This window comes from Cnephaeus nilssonii (genome assembly GCF_951640355.1).
Source record: "Cnephaeus nilssonii genome assembly, chromosome: 6".
Lineage (NCBI taxonomy): Eukaryota > Metazoa > Chordata > Mammalia > Chiroptera > Vespertilionidae > Cnephaeus > Cnephaeus nilssonii.
In genome coordinates this window covers 86,455,815-86,461,899 of record NC_137077.1, presented here as the reverse complement: position 1 = coordinate 86,461,899, position 6,085 = coordinate 86,455,815, and the positions used below count along the sequence as shown (strand labels likewise).

At 40.7% G+C, this 6,085-nt stretch overlaps 1 pseudogene across 1 annotated transcript; it reads left to right on the top strand.

Annotated features, from left to right (window-relative positions):
• Positions 1–974: 974 nt before the first annotated feature.
• Positions 975–5,270, top strand: LOC307101102 (translocation protein SEC62-like; annotated as a pseudogene). The gene is made up of 3 exons: positions 975–983; positions 3,874–4,651; positions 4,936–5,270. The product of its transcript is annotated as a translocation protein SEC62-like (transcript).
• Positions 5,271–6,085: the final 815 nt, after the last annotated feature.

Here is a 6,085-nt window from a genome sequence, read left to right as displayed (position 1 = left end):
CTGTCTCCATATTTGTCCTTATAATTTTAGTTCTATTGTGTACCATAGAGTGAATCCCTTCTTCATAATGGAGCACTTAATTTTTTTCACCTCTTTGTCTATATGCATAATTAAATTATATCTAGTTTATCAAATTACACTTATTCAAGATGAATATTTTGGACCAAAGATGTATTAATTCTAAGTCTTACTGTTGACATTTTGGGTCTGTTTTTACTCAATTACACAGTCCCCTGAGGTTGGCAGGCGTTAGTTCCAAAGACTGAGTGGACCTCTGAGAAGCAAGACAAAGGAGAGGAGGACAGTCTGACATTTCGTTTGTTTCCTAAATCTGGATTCTCAGAATTGAGCTCACATTGAGCCAAAGGGCCCAGCATATCTGCTCCGATCTTCCTGTGCATTCCTTCTCCTTCCCTTGAAGGCAAAGCAGTCTTCAGAAGTTAACCAGTTTATTTGTAGGTACTGAAAAGTTCAACACCTTTCACTCAGAAAGAGGCAACATTTATTTTAAAGATGATTAAGGAGAGAAATGGGAGAGTTACCAAAAGGAATAGTACGAATAGACATTATGTTAATGATGTATCTTAAAAAGTTCTGAAAATAGTCAAACCTCTATATACAAATTTAGGTGAGTGTGTGCATTTATGTATGTGTGTGTGTGTGTATATATATGCACATGTTAAATTATACATATATCCAAACGTTACATATGTTTTTTGAAGCATCCACTTCTTTGATTTAAGGTCCAGCATTCTCTTCTCTTCCTGGGAGAACCTCCCAAGGAGCCATTTTATCAGAGCGCACAGTTCTATTTATCCAGTTTCTGATGACCAGCCTCAGGGGCAATTTTATGTAATACATGTTGGCTACAATATAGGGCTTTTCTACTTAAACCAAACATCCAAATTATGATCCAGTGAGACAAACAGTGCCTTCTCTCCTGCACATGCATGTCTGCGTAGGTGGGGTGGAATATGACTCTGGTAGTGAGACAGCCAGTTCTCTTGAAAATCTTTATCCCTTCCCTCTTCCTAGAGGATTCTGGCATTAGATGTGCGACAAACAAAAAAGAAGAGAAAACTGTTTTTTTTCTTAGAATTCGTAAAAGACCAATTTCCTTATTATTATTTTTTTTCGAGTGCTGCAAAACACACAAAAAGAAGACACATCTCTAAAAAGCTCTGAAAAGCCACAGTCTTTTTTGTGTTAAAAGAGACCAGCCAGGGAAATATTGTTACTTCCCTAAAAAGTGCTGTCTGAATCTTTTTTCACTTCCTCCTTCCAAGGATGACTTGGGCTTTGTAAAAAAATCACCAGAAGACAAGATCTTTTTTGCTTTGAGGAAGGCAGGCCAGTGGAGGTGTAATAACTTTGTCCCCTTAATGTGGTCACAGAGGTCTCAGAGGTTGACCACGCAACCACGGGTAAAAAATGATAATCATCTAAAGAAGAGAACATGAATAGTGTCTTTACTTTCTTAGAATTGGGACTTGGCTTCCTGGGACCCTCTCCCCTACTTTCAGCTTCAAAAAAAGGAATTGCTAGATATTCATTTAGGTTTTTGCCTACTGAGGGTGTTGATCCTCACTCAGGATAAGAAACTGAGGGCCATTTCTGAGAAGGCAGCCTATCACTCAGTTTGGTTCTAACAAAAACTAATGTACTTAAACCAGTGGGGGAGAGGAGACTTACCAACAAAGCCAACTAGAATTGATATTGGTTCTGAAAATAGGGTTTTCCATTAAAGCTATAAGAGCAATTGAATGGTATAAAGAGATCTTTTGGTTCCAAAGGTGATCTGAAGACTCCACCTGTCTGGTTGATCTCCAGAAAGCAGTGAGTGAGGCGAAATTTGTGTAGTGTCAGCAAAAGCTCCTTCTTTAGAAGCATAGCTGCGGGGTGTGGGGTAAGAATGTGTGGGGGACAAGAGAGGACCCAATGCTCTTCTGTTCCTATTAGAGGCCTGGTGCATGAAATTTGTGCACAGGTAGGGTCCCTAGGCCTGGCTGGACATCAGGGCTGATAGGGGCCTTCCAGCTGCCGGCTGGGGCCTTCCTTCATTCCGCGCTGCCCCCTGGTGGTCAGCGCACATCACAACTAGCAGTAGAACTCTTGGTCAGTTGACCTCCTGGTCTGTCAAACTCCCAAGGGGACAATTTGCATAATAGCCTTTTATTATATAGGATGCTCCAAAAGTGGCACTTTTCAACCATATTTTAAAGTCACAGTTGTTAAGGTGATCATTGAGGATGTTAAAAGAAGTGGAATGAAAATGCAAAATGCACAGTTTCTCACTTCTAAGCTTGCTTCAAATGCCAGAATCTAACAAGAACTCTGAGATTTCTTCCTCCATCTCCAAAGGGACTCCAGTTCCAGGGCCAGAGCCAGTGTAAGAATAATTTCACTCAAAGCCTTCCTTTGGGACTCCTATTTTGTTCCTAGATTATAGACTAAGGACTTGGGAACTCCACTAGCCATCCATCTTCCTTCCACCTGAAGAAAAATAAGTTAGTTCAAATGGCGGACTGAGCCAACACAGCTACTCCTTCACAAATCCCAGGGAAATGGGATACATAAAATAAGACTAAGTCCTAGGCATTACCTAGAAAATGCTGGTTGAGTAGAAAATGAAGAATTAGCTTCTAGACACATGGAATTGCTTCCCCACTCAGAAGTTTGTACAGTACATATGCAATTGGAAGAACAAGAAAGAAATTAAAAGGTTATCAGTGGTGTAATTTAAACTTAAATCAAGAATAACAGGTATCTACTTCATAAACAAAAATGATTTCCAGAAAAAAAAATATTTTACACAAAGAGTTTAAAAATAGAAAGGTTAGCAAAACAATAGGTGACTTGAACAAAAGAGGTTTTTATTCACATAAAATAAGCCTGGTAAGTAGTTCAGGGCTTGTATACCAGGAACAATGTCACCAGAACCCTAAACCCCTAAATTTCTGTCCTTTAAGCCATCTGACAGTCCAACAGGCCTGCTGGAATTCCACCCATCATGTCCAGATAGTAGGAAGGGCAAATGAGCATTCACAACTGGCATAACATCTTTTAAAGTGAGTCCTTGGATCCCATTCAACACTTTCACTACTTCTCACTAGCCAGAACTTAGTCACATGCTCATACTTAGGGCAAGAGAGGCTGGACATTTAATCTCATATACTATATGGCAATGTATGCTGAACTGAAAATCAAAGGAGGAAGGGAAAAGTGGATACCGGGAGGCCATTAGCAGTATCTGCACAGAATAATAGCTTCCTTATTAGAAAGACTCAGTATTTTTAAACACTCAAATTTCCTCAAGGTAAATCTACAAATTAAAATAAAATCTTTTTAAAATTTGCAAATAAATTTTTCCCTTCTAATTTAAAAATTTGAGGTGAAACTTGATACAATAAAACACACAGTTCTTCATTGTAACAGCTTAATGAGTTTTGATAAATCCAGGACACCTGGGGCAGAGCTCCGCCCTACCAGCGGGGGACTGGGTGGGGGAAAGATCTAGGTCCTTTCTGCCCTGCATCACAGCAAGAGAGCCCCTTCTACCTGGGACTGGAGAGAGTTAAAAATACCAGCAGTCTGCCCCTCTAAGGGTGAAACTGTAGCCCTAGATGAGGTGCAGGTGGGGGGAGGGAACCCTCCCATGTCACACACAGCCAAGGCACAGCTTCCATATGCAGAGCTGGGGGTGGGGAGAGTAATGGAATAGTTGTGGCTTAAGTGCCACAGATTCTCACTGTTCTTGCCTAGATTTAGTAGATTTTCTTGAATGAATATTTCTGTATGCCCTTAGGACAATTTCCAGAGACTTGGAATGATTTATTAAAATATATATTTTTCAGACACAAGAAGTAAATTCAGGAAATTGGTGAACCAACTAAAGAAGAGAACTCTGTAGCCAAGTATCTTCAATTCAATTGTCCGACAAAACCCACCAATATGATGGGTCACCCAGTTGATTATTTTACTTCTTCAAAAGCAGTGGATTGCCCTTTGGATTCAAAGTAGGTAAAGCAAGAAAGGAGAGGAAGCTTTATTTATAAGGGATTCTGTGGTTGACTACTGTAACAGACTTTTAAAGAAAAAATTTTTCACTGGGCACTAAAAATAATGAAAACAAAGTATGATAAAGACAAAAAGGGGGGAAAGGAAAAGCTAAAAGTGGAAAAGAAGAACATTAAAAGAGCAAGAAAGAAAATCTAAAGGATGAAAAAACCAAACAGGAAAAAGAAAAGAAAAGAAAAAAAAGATGGTGAAAATGAAGAATCCAAGAAGGAGGAAATTCCAGAAACTCCCCAAAAGATGGAAACTAAGAAAAAATTCAACTTTAGCCACATGATGATCAAGTTTTTCTGGATGGAAATGAGGTATTTGTGAGGATCTATGACCCAGTTCACTTTAAAACCTTTGTCATGGGATTAATTCTTATGATTGCTTGCATAGCAGCCACCCTCTGACTGGCAGGAATGAGAGTAGGTGTGGGTGCAGGCTGATTTTTGGCCAGCATCCTTCTCCTTGCTGCTGCTCCTTGCATTCTATTTCTCGTCATTTAGCTCATAACTGGAGGAAGGCGCCTCTTTCGGTTCTTTCCAAATCTGACCACCAATGTGTCCTTCAGGCCTCTGTACAATCCTATATAGTAAAAGGCCAGGGACCATAAGCATAACGACCAGAACGACCACTCGACCAGTCACCATAAGGTGCATTGACCACGTCTCAGTCCCTCCCCCCACTTGCTGTGGGCAGGGCGTGGGGCGGTGAGTGACGAGCAGCAGGCGGGGTGGCGAACTATGAGCGGCGGCCCAAGCGACTAGCAGCAGTGGGCGGGCGGCAAGCTACAAGCGGCAGGTGGGGTCGTGAGCGACAAGCAGCAGCAAGCAGCAGTGAGCTATGAGTGCACGATTTTGTGCGCTGAGCCTCTAGTGTGAATATAAAGGACCAAAAGCAACTTAAAGATGAGAAATCTGAAACCAAAAAACAGCAGAAGTCCAACAGTGAGGAAAAGTCACAGTGGGGAAAAAGGAAGATGAGGAGGGAACAGTAGGGCCAGGAATCATAGACGACTCAGGTGGAGAATGGCATTCTGACACAGAGAGTGACAGGCGGGAAGGTGACTGATCCCACACAGTAGTGGAAATGGGAATGATTTTGAAATGATCACAATAGAGAAACCAGAACAACAAACAGGGGGGAATCATGAAGAGGAGGAAGAAGATGACAACGGAGAAACAACCAAATCTTCACATGAAAAATCATAATCTGCCCAATTTGAGGACTAAAAAGGCACAAAAGGTTGGATTTTTCTATGTTGGCTGATCATCATGATGCCTAGAGGACATTTGTGGCATTCTTCACATCCACTGACTGAAATATATTTGACATCCAAGGACTATTCAGTCCCTCATTCCACAGAATACTATTATTGGTACAGTCAAAGGCCATTTATAAGTATTATCTATTTGATAATTTTACAGTAAGTAGGTCTCATTAGTTGTCAAAGGTTCACTTTCCACAATGACATTTAGATTAATGGCATTTTTGATAGTCGTATGGCTTTTTACTATTAGATTAATCAAAAATAACTAAAAGGGATAAGAATGAAATACCAACACTTCAGATTATGTGTAATTATGGAGCCATTTCATAGTTTTGTTGCAATGAAATGTTTAAACTCATTGTTTTTGATAGTTAAGCTTTTGTTGATTATAAAATTACTAGAGGCCCAATGCACGAAAATTCGTGCAACAGTAGGCCTTCCTTCCCCCAGCTGCTGGCACCGGCTTCCCTCCAGCACCCGGGACCTGGGCTTCACTCCGTCCACTGGCAGGCACCCAGGACCCGGGTGGTTTTGCTCCAGCCCCGGCTTCATCTGGAAGGACACCTGGAATGACATCCAGAAGGATGACCAGTCTAATTAGCATATTACCCTTTTATTATTATAGATACCAGGAAATTTCTAAGATTCTGAGTTAACAGGGTTCAAAAGCATTTTGTGGAAAAAAGCCAACTAGTAATACTGCAACAGCACTTTTAGTTTAGCTACAAATTCTCCTTTTGCAACTTGGAAATCCAA